General features: G+C 36.5%; 1 long non-coding RNA gene across 1 annotated transcript; it reads left to right on the top strand.

Annotated features, from left to right (window-relative positions):
- Positions 1–16724: 16724 nt before the first annotated feature.
- LOC138226660 (uncharacterized) lies at positions 16725–18253 on the top strand. The gene is made up of 3 exons (XR_011184623.1): positions 16725–16775; positions 17072–17133; positions 18190–18253. It is a non-coding gene; the product is annotated as an uncharacterized lncRNA (long non-coding RNA).
- The last annotated feature ends 3131 nt before the right edge of the window (positions 18254–21384 follow it).

Genomic DNA, 21384 nt, shown 5'->3' with positions numbered 1-21384 from the left:
ATGGTGGGATGGCACCTGTGCTTTTTTCCCCCAAACGCTAGAATATGATTCGCACCAAACCCAAAAGAAATACTGCACAGTTCAGGAACTTCATCAACCTAGCAACTGTAAAATAAGCTTACAAACAACTGAATTGAAATGCCAAAAAGTTCAGAGAAAGGCACAAACTATGTTTACTTGGGGTTTACAAAATTAAAGCTAACTAAAACTGCAATGATAAACAATCATGCTGCCAATATACAGAGAAATATCATGTTTTTTGAATAATGTATTATTTGTTATATAGGAACCCAGTATAAGGGAATCCCTTGCGATCCTGTCTGCAGAGATAAAGGTAAGTATTTTTTTCTCTTTAGCTCTGTCACTCCAAGAAATATAATGAACATAAATTTATTTTGCCAATCTTTTCATAGTAATCCAAACAACTCTGCGTGTATCTGACATTTGTAATATTTAATCTACCGCAGTATAACTCTTCTGGCAAGGCGATTGGTATTGCACCTTGAAAGAAAACTGATTGGAAATGTCATGTACTCTATGGTTTCTATTGATGTCAAGTGGCAAATGTTGTCTGGTGATGTTATGTGAATCTTAGGAAATGGTCATTTTTCAATCGAGTCTATGTTTCTCAAAATTTGAGACAGAGAGGTCAATCTCTGTAATCTGAGCTGAGGGCATTTCTTGGAATGGAAAGGTAAGAGCAACGTGATCTTTGATATTCTCTTAAGACTCTTCACCAGATTTAACGATTAAAAATGTTAATTAATAATAACAAACTTTATTTGATATAGTGCCTTGAAAGGTGGCTTCTTTACAGAATGACAAAACCAACTACAATAAATAATACACAAGATATGCATGATGACAATACACAGTTAGAGGAGACAGTAGATGGTCATTGTCAGTGTATTCTGAAGGTAGTTTTCCAATTTTTTGGAACGGGGTAAAAGAGGTCACCTCTACTAGAATCTTTGTCCTAACCAAAAATTTATTTATAGAGCACCTTTCATACAAATAGTGCTTTGGTGCTTTACAAACCAAGCGTAAAAATAAAATATTAAAATTGAGAGATATACTTTCAGTTGTCAAGGAAAATACAGCAATACAGTAAAGCAACATACATGTCAATTAAATAAATAAAAATTAGGAAAGTCGTAATAAAATAAGAACAATTAAAGAGAACTAAAAAAAGAAACATAAACAGAAAGAACAAAGACCCACTTTAACTAAAAGCAACATTTTCAAATGTTTTTTAAAACAATGTACCGAGCTTGACTGCCTAATAAAAAGTGGTAGTGAGTTTCATAATTTAGAAGCATAAAAACAAAAAGCAGCCTCTCCACTCTTTCTGCATTTCACATGTGGTATTTGCAGTAGGCCAGTATGTGCAGATCTCAGGTCACGTGCAGATGCAGCTATTCAAAATGGGTGAGGTATTTTGCGGCATACCGCAACGCCCACTGGGGTATCACACAGTTCACGTGTGTCACGTGACTAACTATCCGGGGTCGCCTTGTAAAACCGCCAGGGGGAGCTTAACCTCTCATGTACAGCATTTGAGCCTTTAATTTTGAACTGTGTATTACAGCATATTAATCATCAGTCATTAAAATGTTGGTATATTTTATGAAAGCAAGATTGCTCAGTTGGACAAAGGTACACAACCTACCTTTATCAGAAATATTTATCCATCAAAGCCTTTACTGAAGATATTACTAATAGTATTAATAATGGATGACTTTGGACAAGCTGTATACTCAAAGTATAATTTCTTTAGTACATTTGTACAAGCACTTGGAATCTGTCCAAGCCATACTTTGTCAGGCATTTTGTTTTACTTCAACGGGCATAAAAAACTTCCTTGCTTTTAACAGGGCGTTTCATAATTTCTAACTACGAAAATGATTTAAAATGCGACACCTATCATGAAAAGAAAAAAATACACACCAGTATTCCATTTCTCCCTAAACATTGTAAGCTTCGAAGTCTTTAACTAACGTGATACCGGAGTCAACAAGCATACTTTTAGAATTTGATTAAAAGGGAATATAATATGGAATCGCGTATCTCAAGAATTTAATAACGGTATGATTATATCCGTGTACTGTGGCAGGGCTGTGTAGGGCTGTTTCGCCTGCACGTTCATGCGAGCTGTCTTGTAGCCTACTGGTCTAGGTGCGTGACTATCAACTGGCAGGTTGTGTGTTCGAATCCAGCTGGTGCTGGACCTTTCAGTTTTATTTATTTATTTTTTAATCGCGTAACATAAACATATTACCATATGCAAACTGTACTGTATACAATATGTATATGTATATTTAATGTCTTAACTGTGCCCGTTTAAGTATTGAATATTCATATCTAATTTTACCACTGAAGGGAAATCTTAACATAAACATACAGTATATGGCTGGTCTCGGTACTTTAAAGAAAAAAATACACACCAGTATTCCATTTCTCCCTAAACATTGTAAGCTTCGAAGTCTTTAACTAACGTCATACCGGAGTCAACAAGCATACTTTTAGAATTTGATTAAAAGGGAATATAATATGGAATCGCGTATCTCAAGAAATTAATAACGATATAATTATATTCATGTTGCAAAAGAACTGCAACGGACATAAAAACTCCCTTTCTTTTAACAGAGCGTTCCATAATTTCTAACTACGAAAATGCCAGGTGAAAGGATTTGTAAACATATTTTGTTAAAGCAAGTCAGTTTTTTCCGCAACACATAAAATACATTTTTCCAAGAAAGTTTAGCCTTTGTCACTAATGAAACCAATAAATAAAGACATAAATATAGAAATCTTAAGATTTGTTTTATTTAATGTTGGTAGCAGGATGAACTGTCAGAGTGTATATTTTGTCGCAAAGTTGCTGCAAGATGTTAACAGTGAAAAAGGTATTTAGAAATGAGTTATTTCAAGATGGAAAAGAAAACATACACGAAACATGGTTTCATTACGACCAGAATCGGTCTTGAGATGTCTTAACACCGATACTACAGTGCTTAAGTACTGCTCACGTATATGTTTCTAGGTTTATATTATGCATTTCATACGGTCAAATTACTTTTGAGCAACTAATAAGAAGCGCGAAACGGTATGCGTTTTAGTTTCGTTTTGTGCTGGAACCCGTGGATTGATTAGAGATATCAAGTACATACAAGTCATTTTTTAAATGTTGTAGTTCGTCTTGAAAAAATGTTACGAGTACATCATCTATCAACAATTACACAGGTTCTGTTTCCATATTGCAGATTTTGGTTAGGTATTATCAAATCCAGTAGCGCTGTGTGTTAGTTTACTGAGTCCCATGTCACATGGTCTGTGATTGAAACCTGTAAAACCGGTTTAATTCGTCACAGCCAGCACTCTTCAGGTGTGAGGGTCTTCTGCTCAGAATGAAACGCTAAAATGTTTGTGTATATTCTAATGGTAGTGGGGGCAGGGTGTGTGGGAACAGGTTTGGTTGAAATTGCATTGGAGATCTATGTTCTTCACACCTGAAACATTTTCTCTGAAAGGATTTTCTTCGCAGTTTAACCAATCTTGTTACAGCATGTTACAGTTTACTATTATTAACCATATTAATTTTAAGTGCTTAATGTAAAATCTTGTAAAAATATATTTTCATTGTTCAAATATACATTAAGTTTGACTATCATATAATAAGTTAAATACAAAACTAAAGAAAAAATAGGGTTAAATATAATTCAAAATATTTTGCTAACAATGTTAACTGTTTATGAATAATAAAATGTATAAACTAAGGAGTAGGATGGCACAGTTGTTAGTATGTTTTTTGTTTTGTTTCTTTTTCATAAATACAACAGTAGTACCTGATGTCTCAGTGGCCAGGCCACCACTGCATCACACAGCTGCCAGCGCACCTCTACATACCCGACCACCACTGCATCACACAGCTGCCAGCGCACCTCACCGTGCCAGGCCACCACTGCATCATACAGCTGCCAGGGCTCCTCACCGTGTCAGGCCACCACTGCGTCACATAGCTGCAAGCGCACCTCACCGTGTCAGGCCACCACTGTGTAACACCACATAGCTGCCAGCGCACCTCACCATGCCAGGCCATCACTGAGTCAGAGATTAAATAAAATCTCATTTGCACCAAACAAATTTATATTTCTAAATATCACAACACGATCGAATTTAAGTCATTTTAATAACAATGAATAGTCACCTAGGCGTTACAATATAAACATTTATATTGATTTAAATAACGTTTTGATTTAAATCGCAAATGTGGGTTTAAATATATGTGTTTTTTGATTCACAATCAGACAAATGCAACATAAATTGATATCTTTGTCTTCTAAGTATCTTAATAAACTTTCAGCATAGCTTTCTCCCCGTTTAGATTTATTTTGGGATCAAACGTGGAAAGATTAGATTGTAATTGTTTTTATTTTTTAAATACATTTTAGAAAAGTGTAATCTATACTAAAAAGCTGTACACCACCTGCTATAAAGATACATATTGTAATACTTTCGGGTTCGGATAGGACAGACACAAGAACTCAGACTTGCGGAGTTAAAGCAAGTTAAAGCCTTGATTTTATATATCACCTTTAAAAGTGGCATCTCAAAGCAAAGTAAATACCCAACACTGATTGTACCCATTTGTCATGCTAATAAAGCAGCTTGAATTGAATTGAGGCGGGGGGGGTATATTTTCTGCGTTGTGCATAAAGTACATTGTGAATGTTTTCACAGCCTTCACTTTGTCGTTTTTATGCCATTTTTTAACCACGCACCAATACCAGCCATATACAGTCTGTAACGTAGGGATTTCTATATGTCTTTATTTAGTGGTTACATTAGTGACAAAGGTAAAACTTTTAGCTTCAGTAACATGTACATATCTCCCCTTTTTATAAAACGACATGGTTGAAAATTGTTCCAGAGCCACTTTTGTTTCATCAGTGAAAAGTACATCATGAAATACCTCTCCCTGTTCAATCCACTGGAAAAAAGAAAAGGAGCATAAAGCTTCTGATGGTCATAAACGATATTCATTTAGGAGCAGCATCAGAGGTATGTTTTTAACTGCACTGCATTGGAGAGAATACCATAGTGTGTTTTTTTTTTTTACTCCCTGGCGGAAACTGGCTTCCAGAAGAATCAGTATGGCTCAGAGATTAAATAAAACTTCACTCGCACCAAACAAATGTATATTTCTAAATATTACAACATGATCGAATTTAAGTCATTTTAATAACAATGAATAGTCACCTATGCGTTACAATATAAACATTTATATTGATTTCAATCGCGTTTAAATCACCTTTATTTAAAACCCATAAATAAAGCTGATACTGTTTAACTTTCAGTTATTTAAAACTGTATTAAAGCAGCACGATACACAATGCAACGTAAATCGCTATCTTTGTCTTCTGTGTAATAATGTTCACCTCTCTGTCCAGCAAATTTACAATAGTAATAATAATGAACTTAATTGTATATGGCGCCTTTAAAGGTGGCTCCTCAAAGCGCTTTACAGGTTAAAAACAATACTGTTAGGCTGGGAAAACGATTTTTTTTTAAGAAATACAAAATGAGATATAATGATATGTTCCGGCTTAGACATTAACGAAGAGCATAACGCGTGTACTGTATACACTGCAAGTACAACCCCCCTCTCTGCAGGAGTGCTGGCTGTGACGAATTGAACCGGTTTCACGGGTATTTTCAAAGTAGGAGGCGAGATTTCCAGCGAAAGACACCTCCCCCCCCTCAAAAACCCAGTAAGTACAGTACTTACTAGTTAAAGGCTAGGCTCCCGACTACGGCGAAAGGAACCCTTCTTTCATTAGAAGACAATGAACATATTTTAGCCCTGAATGGTTTAGCAAACATGGTTTACATAAAAGACATTTTTCCAAGAAAGTTTAGCCTTTGTCACTAATGAAACCACTAAATAAAGACATAAATATGAAAATCTTAAGATTTTTAAAATACATGACTTTGCTAAAATTTATTTGAAAAGAAAAACAATTACAACCGCCAGGGGAGGGAGAGAACAGGGGAGGGATGTTGGTTTTGCATAAGGGGTGGGGCTATGGAAATTAGGTCTGTTTGGGAATGTGTAGTTACATGTTCTGGCTGTTTGTGAATTATCGTTGTTGAGTATGGAGTGTTGAGGTATTGATTTTGTGTAATGCTGTATGTTGAAAATTGAGGTGGATTTTGTTTATGATAAACAGGATAAACTGGGATGGGAGGAAGGTTTGGTTTTGCATAAGGGGCGGGATTATGATAATTGGGGGACTTTGCGGGAGTAAAATGGTTTGATATATTTGATTTTGTATTGTGGTCGTTATCTATGTTTTTGGTTGGTATTATGTTTATATGGTTGTTTTTGTTGGTTGGTTGTTATTATGGTTATTTATAATACGATCTATAGTTGAAATCTGAGCCTAAATAAAAAGAAAAAGCAAGTGATTAGGTTTATGAGCAATCTAATTACTTATTCGTTTAAAACGCTATATAAAATAAAGTTTATTATTAATTTGCTGGACAGAGCGGTGAACATTATTATGTATAAGACAAAGATAACGATCCTGATCAGTTTAGAAATCTGTGTACGCTGTAAGGTTTTTACTTCTTAAACTTTTAAAATACACGTTTTGAATAGAAAGAAATCCTCTTCCTGGTAAAGTATGTATAGCAAACCAGCACGTCTTTTTTCTCCAATCAGAGGGGTGTCAGATGGTGTCAGCCAATCACCATTCTGCGTTGCGTAGCAACGGGTGACTGTTCTCAGGCAGAAGATGTAAACAGCTTAATGTTCCTGTTAAATAATTTTTTTAAATTCAATTAAACGGGCACAGTTAAGACATTAAATATACATATACATACTGTATACAGTACAGATTGCATACAATAATATGTTTATGTTACGCGATTAAAAAATAAATAAATAAAAATGAAAAGTCCAGCACCAGCTGGATTTGAACACACAACCTACCAGTTGGTAGTCACGCACCTAGACCAGTAGGCTACAAGACAGCTCGCATGAACAGGCAGGCGAAACAGCCCTACACAGCCCTGTCGCAGCACACGGATGTAATCATACCGTTATTAAATTCTTTAGATACGCGATTCCATATTATATTCCCTTTTAATGAAATTCTAAAAGTATGCTTGTTGACTCCGGTATCACGTTAAAGACTTCGAAGCTTACAATGTTTAGGGAGAAATGGAATACTGGTGTGTATTTTTTTCTTTAAAGTACCAAGACCAGCTATATACTGTATGTTTATGTTCCAAAATTAATATCGTTTATGGCTTTCACACGCGTTACAGTATGCTCCTATTCTTTTTATGCTCAGCTACTAAGATTTCCCTTCAGTGGTAAAATTCAATATCTACAACGGGCACAGTAAAGACGTTTACAGTAAATCTTTCTACGACAGACCAACGGACCACGAGTGCCCCTGTCGGTCAACCACTCACGTACCGTGGTATTTTGCGTCATCGCGCGTCACGATGCACGACGCCGTAGCCAATTACCTCCGGTACGTGTCTGTACCGCGCACTTTGAATGGCTGCATCTGCATAGGAACATGTAAGGACAGACATTCAGTAAGGTACAGACATGCTAGGTCGCTTAAAGCTTTAAAAACAAGTAAAAGAACTTTCAAATTTATCCTAGATAATACAGGTGACCAGTGAAGTTTTTTCAATACAGGAATGATATTCTCTTTCTTGTATTTGTTAGGATCTGTGCTACTGCATTTCGAACAAGTAGTAAGGGATTTATTGTTTTCTTGGGAAGCCCACAAAACAGAGCATTATAATCATATCCACATCAATGTGAGCAATGGAGAAGTCAAATTAACGTGTCTAAATATCATCTAGTTCTATCCCAGGGAAGAGGGCTGTTGCCTACACAGACGACAAGACACAAAACGCTCAACTGTGCAAAACACGCATAAGGACATCAGTCAGGAGGAACAAGGTAAAGTGTTTTTACTTCTTCACCATGGTCATGTAGTTTCACTCCAAGCACTGTCATATGAAATAACTGTGGAAACGACCTCCCCAACATTTTGGGTTGTTGCATTTTGCTTCAATGAATTTTAACCTTTTCTTTTAGACATTAAGAGGAAGGACACATTCACCCTTGGTAGAGATTCAGTTGTTCTATGAGATGTCAAGGTGAGAATTAACCACTTCAGGCATAAGTCAATCCACATGACTGAAAAAGGGGCAATGAACAGGATATGGGGATTTTGCTAGTTATAAAGTACAATAATCATCATTACATGATCTAAGACTACTGAATTATAAGCTGTGTCCCTGACTGAATAATTAGCAAGTTCATCTTTGTAGAGTGCAGCTACTATCTATTCAGTGGCACTTCCTTAAAACAATTGTATTCCCACATTCTGAATATGGAGTGAGATCATGTAGAGATTGTTGGACTTGTAATAACTAATTGAAGGATAATAATAATCAACGAAAGTGCTTAAAAGTATCAACAAATGCCTTCAAAGTACTTGACACGTACTTTGCTTTCAAAAGTGAAACATAATTAATGCTTACGTAAGATTTGTCTTGACTTCTCAGGAGTATACTAACTCCAAGGACAAGTAACATCACAAACCATTATTTAAGTGCTGATGTTGGAGCTGCAATACTACTACCAAGACAAAAAATGATACAGGTAACACTGCTTTCAGATTTCTAAGAATTGCTAAAATAGTATGTTTACAGAGCATTCAGAGTTGAGAATATGACAAGTTCCTACCATCTCAAACACTGCCAATCTAGAACAAAAATAAAGTACTTGAACGCCTGCAGTAATCGAACACAAACCAGAACATATCAGTGCATGACAATGAAATGTAGTCACAAAATGATTCTACGCTTTCATGTCCCAAAAAGGACTGAGGAACTTACTGGAGGCGATCCCTGGATTTCAAACACAGCACAATGTAGCCAATGTAGGGGAGAAGATCACAGAGAGCTCTTCTCAGATTGCTCAGAGTCAGCCCCAGCACCCTGTCCTGACTGAAGCAGACAAAGTGGTCAAACAGGTAGGTAGAAATGAGTAAGGAACAGAGAGTATGGTTATTCTTGCATTGTTTTGTTCGTCTGTCAAAGAAAAGAGTGCTTCTGACTTTTGTCAATGTTCATCTTTATTTTAGGAGAAGAACAAACGGTGGTATCACACTTTGCTCAAGTGTATGATGCCATGTGTGTACAGCAGACATCACCAAAGGAACAGGAGACACCTGAGTAGAGAACAAGAATATGAAAAGACTGATGAAAAAAAGCACCAGGAGAAATCCATTGAATATGCACAGTTGTTTATCTCGTACAGTATTTCAATGAAAAGTTTCAGTGTTGTTTTTAGTGTCGTCATATTGCATACATTCAAAACAATGTGTCTTGTTTAATGAACAATTTCATTTACTTTAGTAAAAAGTGTTGTTTACTGTAGTCCTAGCATGGATGCAATTGTTAGAAAAAACGTGAATGAAAAACTGAATGTTTCATACAATATGGGTTTGTGTTAACCCACACACCTAAGTGAAATGTTTGATTACGTTTACAAGACATAACTCATAGTTCAGTTGAGTGTGAAAGGGAACAACAGAGAAAGTCACAAACAAAACATTTGTGAAGGACTTGATGAATGTTTTTTCTTTAGAAATTACAAAAAATGAAGAATTTTTCAACAAGATGTCTTTCTATAGCGAGTTTCATTTGAGATAGTCTTTTCTTAGAAGTGCAAGAGTGGTATTCCCTACAACTTATTCCCCAATTTGATCATTCTCGGAAATTAGGAGACGGAAACCACACCTACTGTAATATTAGACCTTGTAACAAGGCAACTAGGTTTCAATGGCTTAAAAGGTGCAGAAAGAGGCTCATGTATAATGACCTCCAGTGTCCCACAGGTTTCCCAAATCATTTGTTAGAGTATGGAAAAAGAGGAAATAAAGTGTCTACAGAAAGCGTATACCCCCTTGAACTTTGTTCAGTTTGTTGCGCCAGTGCCAGAGTTTCATGCAATTAAATGAGGACCTCTTTCTCACACCACATATGTTATACTTTCAATGGGAAAAAAGGAAATATTAGAATTGTATACATTTTCACCCACATGTTAATATTTGGTAGAAGCCCTTTTCACAGCAATTTCAGCTGTGAGTCTGTTGGTATAGGGCTCCACCACCTCTGTACCAACAAGATTTGATAATATTTGAGAATTTGAGAAGTCTGTCTGGTTTAGCTGAAGAATCAGCTAAGGTAAGTTTCAGGAAGAGCATCTGATTTCTTTCAATAAAGCAGAACAGAGAAAAAACACACAATACAAAATCATGAGAATTTGTATCCATATGACACTTTGACTCGAATACTTTTATCAGACCTACACAGAGTATATACTGTACACACTTTTTCAGCCCAGGTTTATACATTTGATACATTTGGAACTGCCATTTGTAGGTGTTTTTGTGTCTTAGCTCAACACTGTGAAACCTGTAGTTACAAACATGGAGGATGAAGACATGAAGACATATATTGTACCTCTGACCGGCCTACCTTCCAAGAGGTGAAAGATGAAACTTTTCCTTTATCGTCAACTCAGTGAATGTCTTTAAACTTTCGAAAACTGTAACAAAGAATAAGTTAAAAAACTTATTTTCATTGGACCCACAGAAAAGTCAAAGTTGTCCATAGAAATGCCCGTCTAAATCAGAAATCTACAGCACAAAGGCAGTGGCCTTTCGGGACATAAAAATGAAATCAGACTTTACTCAGACGAATTGCCCTTGGTCACGGACATCTTGCTATCAGTCACTACAAATAGGCTGGGCAAACGATTTTTAAATTTTTTTAAAAAGAAATAAAAAATGAGATATAATGATGTGTTCCTGCTTAACTTAGACATTGCACGACTTTAAACCCTATAAAAATGGGTTACGAGAGTTAAAAACCACTTTTTATGCGCGAAAAATGGGTGATTTTTCTTCCTCGTGATCAGCTCAGAATCTCTGTGTACGCTGTAAGGTTTTTACTTCTTAATTAAACGTTTAAAATACACGAATTTCATAAAGACAACACACGTTTCGAAGAGAAAAAATTCCATTCTTTTCTCTTCCTGTTGTGTGAAACTCATCAGCAGGTCTTTTTTTCCCAATCAGAGGCTCTGAAAATAGCGTACCGCCCACTGCGCTCCGCCAGAGAGGGGCGCGGCACCGAGAGAGGGAGGAGGCGCGGAGCTCAGCAGTGCAGAACGAACGTTCTACTGCCTGGAGCGCTTATGGCAGCGGTCGCGTCTGCATTTATAACTTAGTTTTTAAAATTAATCAAGCAATATGAACCATCTCTTTTTACTTTTAAGTCACTTAATTATCATTAAGCACAGCTTTCTCACCACCTAGACTACTTTTTGATACCATCCTTAGACAAAGCAGAAACTTCTTGTTCTGTCTAATGACATTACAAGTGGAAAGATTACAGAATTTAATCGTCTTTAAATTTGTTACGTTATACATTTTAGAAACGTTTCTTCCATACAAACACCACAAAACTATTCTCGATTGTATTTCTGAATGGTATGTTACACTTAGTTCACTGTTTTAATTACACCTAATTAAGAAAGTTAGGTGTTAGGATAAACTATTAGCAATCAATATTAAATTTAGCACTGTAATAAGTTGTTGCACTTTCCCCCACATCTTGTAAAAATATATTTTCATTGTTCAAATATACATTAAATCTGACTAAATATAATTCAAAATATTTTGCTAACAATGTTAACTGTTTATAAATAATAAATTGTATTAACTAAAGAGTAGGATGGCACAGTTGTTAGTATGCTTTTTGTTTTGTTTCTTTTTCATAAATACAACAGTAGTACCTGATGTCTCTGCGCCTTTCAAAATTAAATTATGCATGCAAACCTGTGAACTAGAAAGATAACTAAGATATCCATCCATTTATAATGGTGGCAAAGTGGTTAGCATTGCTATCTTGGAGCACTGGGGTCCTACATTCAATTCCTGCCATCCTGTGTGTGTGGGGTTTGCATGTTCTCTCTGGGTTACATGGTTTTTCTCCATATGTGTGATATGACTCCCTCTCGCACTCCAAAACATACTGGTAAGTTAATTGGTTTATGGGAAAACTGGCCCTGGTGTGTGTGTGTTTGTGTCTGTCTGTCCTGTGATGGACTGGCGCTATGTCCAGGGTGTATTCTGCCTTGTGTCCGTTGCTTACTGGGATAGGCTCCTAATCCTCTGTACTGGATAAAGAGATTAGAAATGGATGGAAGTAAAGGCACTGTGTGGATTGAACTATACTCAGTGTTAGAAACCCACTATGAAATGGCAGCATCTCACTGAGAATAAAATATTTTATAGTGCTGGCTTAAGTAAACAGCCTTTCCACCTCTCTTGCACATCAGTATCCATACCTAGTTATTTAAACAAATTGCCTCTAATTATAAACATCTTAATATGCTGGCTCTGTGGATCCGCATCAGCGATGTTTGCCCATTTCTTCAATTCATGTGCATCCAACACACAGTTCAATGCTAGCAACTACACAAAATCTAAAATACAATCCTCATTTCAGTATCTATGTAAACATACAGTCTGTTAACTTCATCATCTTCATCAAAAGTATGCCTAACCCCATTAGGAAGTGTTCTTGTTATCAGTGTATTCCTCAGCTATCCCAAAATTATCTTCTTACCAACATCTCTAGTTTTTTATCCTGCAATAACTCAGCCAACACTTAAATCTCGAAAAGCTGCTTGTGTTCATTTCTTTAAATCACAATATCATGTGTAAATACTGTCCATATAATACTCTGCATTGTGGAATAATAGTTTATTTTAAAGGGAACTAGAGAAACTAAGAACTAGAGAAATCAAGAAAGGCTTTTTTTTCTAGAATTAATAAATGCACATCCTGTTCACTGGGGAAATTAAATCCACTCTGAGCAATCTTCAATATGTTCAGAATATGACAGCGAGAATCCTATCAGGGATGCATTACACCTGTTTTCAAGTCCTTGCATTGGTTACCTATCAGGTTTCGAGTCAACTTCAAAATCCTCATCCTCATTCAGTACCTACAGTATATGGCTTATTATCTGTCTACTCCCCACCTTTGTCCGTCTGACTCTGGTCTTCTAGCTGTCCTCAAGAACATCTACATTCTGTGGGTGACAGGGTTTTCTCTAGCTGCACCCCAGAGCTCTCAATTTGTATTCCCAGTGATATCAGTCACGTACCCTGAGTGCATTTAAATCTAACCTCAGAACCTTTCTTTTCAGAAGACTTAGTGTCTGTATCTGCTTCATTTTCTAATTTTGGTAGCACCTCTAACTGCTTGTCTTTCTTATATGTATTTACTTTGTCATCTGTGGTCCTTTTATCTGTTTTTACATCTACTGTATTGCTTTGAGATGCCACCTTTAATGTTGATATATCAAATAAAGTTTTTTATTATTGTTATAGAGAAACATGATCAGTTTTCCCTGGTCCAGATAAAAAGATCTAAAGCATACTAGTTTGTCACTCTTCTCATTCCCTTTGCTAAATAACTTTTCATACTAATCTGATCAATCTAACTGCCTGTTTTCTGTGCTTTCTCTATCCTGCTAGATTTGCAATTATTCTGAACATTTTCTTCTTGAAATAACTCATTTCTAAATACCTTTTTTCACTGTTAACATCTTGCAGCAAAGCTGCGACAAAATATACACTTAGCACAGTTCATCCTGCTACCAACATTGTATAACAAAATCTTAAGATTTCTATATTTATGTCTTTATTTAGTGGTTTCATTAGTGACAAAGGCTAAACGTTCTTGGAAAAATGTATTTTATGTGTTTTAGAAAAAACTGACTTGCTTTAACAAAGTATGTTTACAAATCCTTTCACCTGGCAATCTACCTGAATGCCCAACTATCTGAGAAGCCCTCCTTGAAACCATGGTTGCTATTAATTCATTTAGGGCTTATTGACAGAATTGCTGTTTTTTATGCATGCTAATTTTCTGATTCCTCACTCTGTTTCATGTTTATAGATAAGACTTTATTGATCGTGAAGGGAAATTGATGTACATGATGAACATGTTTGCATGTTCTTTTGTAACATACACCTTTTTGTGATTTTTTTTGTATATCTAAGCAAGTGTTCCTGCATCCCTCTTCTGCACTTTAGTCATGGCTTTTTTTCTGTTTGCTTATTTCAAAGCAACACCTGCTCCATTTCTAAAACTTTTTACTCATGTGCATTTTTGTATTTTTTACACCTCTAGCACTTTAACATCCTGAATTTTCATTTGCCTTAATTTGTAGAATGAACTTGAGTTTTAGCCTAAAGAAGTTTTCATTATCTTTTGTTTCTTGTCCTACAACTGTTATTATTGATCACCGAATTATTGTTCTTAACATGACTTCATTCAACCTTTCCTGAACGTCTATGACAGGCAGAGAGAGTGCTGTTTCTGGTGCGATCTTTTGCAGCTGACATTTCACTGTTTTAAACGAACAAGAAATTAGATTGCTCATAGATCACTTATCCTATATAAACACAGCGTAATTGCCCTCCGAAAATCCTCTTTTTCTTGTTCGTTTTAGAGACCTTGATCGAAACTGATTTTAGATGTCAGAAAGGATTTCTTTTCTCTGTATTTCCTTCATTGCTTTGTCGAGATTTTAACTTTATATCTTACTTTATATCTAGGCTCAGATTTCAACTATAAATCGTACAGTAATTAATAGCAGTAAATACTGATGTTTTGCGCCCTCTTACCACAAAAATATATATGTTTTGTAGCTGGGATGAACTTTATTTCATACGCGTAGCTACTGCGATTCGGACACGGACGGTTAAACATGGCGGCAAATCAGACACCCAGAGAGGGGGGGGGGGGCGTCTTCTCGCCTCCATAACTAAAATGCCAAATAGGAGTGGCTTAAGCGACATACACAGTCGTGTAACTGACAGTTTGAGGTAGCCTATCGTGTAAATTTCGCTTTGTTGCTGATAGGTTAAGCTTTCGAAACTCTGCCCCAAAGTCATGTGACTGGTTTTTCGCCCTGTTTCGTTGGTTAAACGCAATGATCACAAGCACCACCATGGTAACTGGGATGTGTAGTTTTTAATTCCGTTTGAATTATAACTGTACGTACTGTCTTCGTATTTGGCCAGGGCTTTAAAGAGAGGGCGCGCTAAAAATTTTCGGTGCCGTCGTCTCCGCTTTAAAGGTACCCCCGTCGCGGAAGAATTCGATCTCGGGACGTTTGCCCAGCGTACTACAAAGATGTTTTCTCTCGTGCCATGGCTTGCCTGACTTGCTTCTTCTGCTGGATGGCTTCTGGTCGCTGGTCAGGATCGACAGCCAGCATGTCCTGGAGCAGTGTCCTTAGCTCCGTGCTTATGGCTCTATTTACTTTCAGGGGGATGTGGAACTGCAGCCAGGGGTTCTCATGCAGGGCCTCTCCAACAGGCCCTGACAGACATATGCTCCTGTATCGGAAACACACTTTAGTTCAATTCTAAAATATTTCTCATAGGACTGAAGGAACCTTTGCCTGTTAAGAGTTAACAATTAGGTCCTCAAGAACTGTTTTACGTTTTTTTTACACTCCTGGCTGGCCAAGGTCTCTTTAAGGTCTCTTAAGTGGAGGTGTAACTCATGTATCCTACATGTGATTTAGCAACATGAAAGGGAATAGCTTCATATCGGATTATGGTCTTGGTTAACTGCCTAAGGCTGACCTAAGTGCCTAACTTTCTGACTTTGTTTATACCTTATATGTTAAGAAGCTTCTTCTGACCAATCAGAAATGTATGCTTTATGTATGAACATTTTGCTCATCAAAGTGAGTGAGAGACAAGGTTAACAGAAACTACCCACGGCAGTAAATGACAGCATATTTTTTGGTTCTTAAATGGTCTCTACCTGGCACACCTGCAGTGCAAACTGACACACACTGTTTAGAGAAACAGCTACTCTATTACTAATATTAATGAAACATTTCTTATTCTATGGAACAAAAACAAAAAGTAAAACTAAAACACAGATCTCTTAGCTTCCTATTTCATGAACCAGATGACTGAATGACCAAGCCTAACTAGTAGCCAGAACCCCAGTTAACCCTCCGTAACACAAAGTTTAACCACACAACAGGAACTCTTTCAAACTGAGTGAAAATCATAAATGGATCCATAACTTTACATCAATTTACTATGTTGTGCCAATACCTGCATTTACATTTAGAACGAATGGTGTCATTGAACCAGCATCACACCAGTTCCAGGTGTCTCCAAGGAGACAACAGAACTTCAGTTGTGTTTGTTAAAATACACATTTTGAAACATATGTAACACTTAGTTAACGTCTGGTTTAGTTGAAGAATCGGCTAAGGTAAGTTTCAGGGTTTAATGGTGGGATGGTACCTGTGCTTTTTTCCCCCAACCGCTAGAATATGATTCGCACCAAACTCAAAAGAAATACTGCACAGTTCAGGAACTTCATCAACCTAGCAACTGTAAAATAAGCTTACAAACAACTGAATTGAAATGCCAAAAAGTTCAGAGAAAGGCACAAACTATGTTTACTTGGGGTTTACAAAATTAAAGCTAACTAAAACTGTAATGATAAACAATCATGCTGCCAATGGACAGAGAAATAGCATGTTTTTTGAATAATGTATTATTTGTTATATAGGAACCCAGTATAAGGGAATCCCTTGCGATCCTGTCTGCAGAGATAAAGGTAAGTATTTTTTTCTCTTTAGCTCTGTCACTCCAAGAAATATAATGAACATAAATATATTTGCCAATCTTTTCATAGTAATCCAAACAACTCTGCGTGTATCTGACATTTGTAATATTTATCTACCGCAGTATAACTCTTCTTGCAAGGCGATTGGTATTGTACCTTGAAAGGAAACTGATTGGAAATGTCATGTACTCTATGGTTTCTATTGATGTCAAGTGGCAAATGTTGACTGGTGATGTTATGTGAATCTTAGGAAATGGTCATTTTTCAATCGAGTCTATGTTTCTCAGAATTTGAGACAGAGAGGTCAATCTCTGCAATCCGAGCTGAGGGCATTTCCTGGAATGGAAAGGTAAGAGCAACGTGTTCTTTGATATTTTCTTAAGACTCTTCGCCAGATTTTACGATGAAAAATGTAAATAATAATAACAAACATTATTTTATATAGTGCCTTGAAAGGTGGCTTCTTTACAGAATGACAAAACGAACTACAATAAATAATACACAAGATATGCATGATGACAATACACAGTTAGAGGAGACAGTAGATGGTCATTGTCAGTGTATTCTGAAGGTAGTTTTCCAATTTTTTGGAACGGGGTAAAAGAGGCCACCTCTACTAGAATCTTTGTCCTAACCAAAAATGTAACAAAGTATAATAATAATATTAAAAATAATAATAATAAACTTTATTTATAGAGCACCTTTCATTCAAATAGTGCTTTGGTGCTTTAAAAACCAAGCGTAAAAATAAAATATTAAAATTGAGAGATATACTTTCAGTTGTAAAGGAAAATACAGCAATACAGTAAAGCAACATACATGTCAATTAAATAAATAAAAATTAGGAAAGTCGTAATAAAATAAGAACAATAAAAGAGAACTAAAAAAAGAAACATAAATAGAAAGAACAAAGAACCACTTTAACTAAAAGCAACATTTTCAAATGTTTTTTAAAACAATGTACCGAGCTTGACTGCCTAATAAAAAGTGGAAGTGAGTTTCATAATTTAGAAGCATAAAAAAAAAAGCAGCCTCTCCACTCTTTCTGCATTTCACATGTGGTATTTGCAGTAGGCCAGTATGTGCAGATCTCAGGTCACGTATAGGAACATATGAAGACAGACATTCAGTAAGGTACAGACGTGCTAGGTTGCTTAAAGCTTTAAAAACAAGTAAAAGAACTTTCAAATTTATCCTAGATAATACAGGTGACCAGTGAAGTTTTTTCAAAACAGGAATGATATTCTCTTTCTTGTATTTGTTAGGATCTGTGCTACTGCATTTCGAACAAGTAGTAAGGGATTTATTGTTTTCTTGGGAAGCCCACAAAACAGAGCATTATAATCATATCCACATCAATGTGAGCAATGGAGAAGTCAAATTAACGTGTCTAAATATAATCTAGTTCTATCCCAGGGAAGAGGGCTGTTGCCTACACAGACGACAAGACACAAAACGCTCAACTGTGCAAAACACGCATAAGGACATCAGTCAGGAGGAACAAGGTAAAGTGTTTTTACTTCTTCACCATGGTCATGTAGTTTCACTCCAAGCACTGTCATATGAAATAACTGTGGAAACGACCTCCCCAACATTTTGGGTTGTTGCATTTTGCTTCAATGAATTTTAACCTTTTCTTTTAGACATTAAGAGGAAGGACACATTCACCCTTGGTAGAGATTCAGTTGTTCTATGAGATGTCAAGGTGAGAATTAACCACTTCAGGCATAAGTCAATCCACATGACTGAAAAAGGGGCAATGAACAGGATATAGGGATTTTGCTAGTTATAAAGTACAATAATCATCATTAAATGATCTAAGACTACTGAAGTATAAGCTGTGTCCCTGACTGATTAATTAGCAAATTCATCTTTGTAGAGTGCAGCTACTATCTATTCAGTGGCATTTCCTTAAAACAACTGTATTCCCACATTCTGAATATGGAGTGAGATCATGTAGAGAATGTTGGACTTGTAATAACTAATTGAAGGATAATAATAATCAACGAAAGTGCTTAAAAGTATCAACAAATGCCTTCAAAGTACTTGACACGTACTTTGCTTTCAAAAGTGAAACATAATTAATGCTTACGTAAGATTTCTCTTGACTTCTCAGGAGTATACTAACTCCAAGGACAAGTAACATCACAAACCATTATTTAAGTGCTGATGTTGGAGCTGCAATACTACTACCAAGACAAAAAATGATACAGGTAACACTGCTTTCAGATTTCTAAGAATTGCTAAAATAGTATGTTTACAGAGCATTCAGAGTCTCATAGAGAAAATAAGTTGAGAATATGACAAGTTCCTACCATATCAAACACTGCCAATCTAGAACAAAAAGAAAGTACTTGAACGCCTAGCAGTAATCGAACACAAACCAGAACATATCAGTGCATGACAATGAAATGTAGTCACAAAATGATTCTACGCTTTCATGTCCCAAAAAGGACTGAGGAACTTACTGGAGGCGATCCCTGGATTTCAAACACAGCACAATGTAGCCAATGTAGGGGAGAAGATCACAGAGCTCTTCTCAGATTGCTCAGAGTCAGCCCCAAAACCCTGTCCTGACTGAAGCAGACAAAGTGGTCAAACAGGTAGGTAGAAATGAGTAAGGAACAGAGAGTATGGTTATTCTTGCATTGTTTTGTTCGTCTGTCAAAGAAAAGAGTGCTTCTGACTTTTGTCAATGTTCATCTTTATTTTAGGAGAAGAACAAACGGTGGTATCACACTTTGCTCAAGTGTATGATGCCATGTGTGTACAGCAGACATCACCAAAGGAACAGGAGACACCTGAGTAGAGAACAAGAATATGAAAAGACTGATGAAAAAAAGCACCAGGAGAAATCCATTGAAGATGCACAATCTCGTCCAGTATTTCAATGAAAAGTTTCAGTGTTGTTTTTAGTGTCGTCGTATTGCATACATTTAAAACAATGTGTCTTGTTTAATGAACAATTTCAATTACTTTAGTAAAAAGTGTTGTTTACTGTAGCCCTAGCATGGATGCAATTGTTAGAAAAAACTTGAATGAAAAACTGAATGTTTCATACAATATGGGTTTGTGTTAACCCACACACCTAAGTGAAATATTTGATTACGCTTACAAGACATAACACATAGTTCAGTTGAGTGTGAAAGGGAACGACAGAGAAAGTCACAAACAAAACATTTGTGAAGGACTTGATGAATGTTTTTTCTTTAGAAATTACAAAAAATAAAGAATTTTTAAACAAGATGTCTTTCTATAGCGAGTTTCATTTGAGATAGTCTTCTCTTAGAAGTGCAAGAGTGGTATTCCCTACAACTTATTCCCCAATTTGATCATTCTCAGAAATTAGGAGACGGAAACCACACCTACTGTAATATTAGACCTTGTAACAAGGCAACTAGGTTTCAATGGCTTAAAAGGTGCAGAAAGAGGCTCATGTATAATGACCTTCAGTGTTCCACAGTTTTCCCAAATCATATCTTTGAATATGGAAAAAGAGGAAATAAAGTGTGTACAGAAAGCGTATACCCCCTTGAACTTTGTTCAGTTTGTTGCGCCAGTGCCTGAGTTTTATGCACTTAAATGAGGACCTCATTCTCACACCACATATGTTATACCTTCAATGGGAAAAAAGGAAATATTAGAATTGTATACATTTTCTGCCATGTGTACATATTTGGTTGAAGCCCTAACAACACCTAAAAAACACCTAACAACGGGTGCAGGACCGAATTAGGGCAGTACCCACTATTGATAAACATACGTAAAACAATATTAAAGTACTGGCTTTAATATTAGCCAGACACAGCTGGATGAGCTCTACCAGCCAGGACAGGAGGCTCTACTGTACACAAAGAGGGGAGGGAGGAACAAGCTGCCCAGCTGTGTGGAATGCTACAGAACCCTAAACAGACAATACATACTACCCGAATATTTGACCAAGATATCCAGACACAGCTGGATGAGCTCCACCAGTCAGGACAGGCTAATAAGATACACTCCACAGACATTCACAACAGTGACATATCATAAACACTTGAATTACTTATCTAGTCTCTCAAAACAAAAGTTCAAGAAAAAACACATTGCCCAACGTTTGAAAGCAGCTTGCATTACATTGCTTGAAAAACAATCTTATTTCGAAGGAATTATGGATCGGGAATTCTTCAAGGAAGTTGGGGTCACACAGCTTGCCGCCCCATTTATCAGGGGGCACATTGGATCAAGGCACAGTCTCTTTCAAGACAACGATCCGAAACACACAGCAGCAAGGGCGAGGCTTATAGCAGAACGAGTGAACTGGGTGAAAACTCCAGCCGAATATCCAGATTTAAATCCAATAGAGATGGTATGGCATTCGCTGAAAGACTATGTTTGGAAAACTGCTAAACCCAGCACAAAGCAAGAACTGATACTGATACAATGTCTGTTGATACTGATACTGTTTGAGTAGGGCTGTTTCACCACTCCTTTTTTTTTGCATACAGCAGTACTTCTTATGGTAGTACTTAAGTACAGTACAGTAGGTACTTACATTAGTACTTCTCGCGTTAAGAAAGTTAGGTGTTAGCACAAACTGTTAGTAATAAATAATATTAAA

This window comes from Lepisosteus oculatus, unplaced genomic scaffold, assembly GCF_040954835.1.
Source record: "Lepisosteus oculatus isolate fLepOcu1 unplaced genomic scaffold, fLepOcu1.hap2 HAP2_SCAFFOLD_148, whole genome shotgun sequence".
Taxonomy (NCBI): Eukaryota; Metazoa; Chordata; class Actinopteri; order Semionotiformes; family Lepisosteidae; genus Lepisosteus; species Lepisosteus oculatus.
This window is presented reverse-complemented; position numbering and strand designations above follow the sequence as displayed.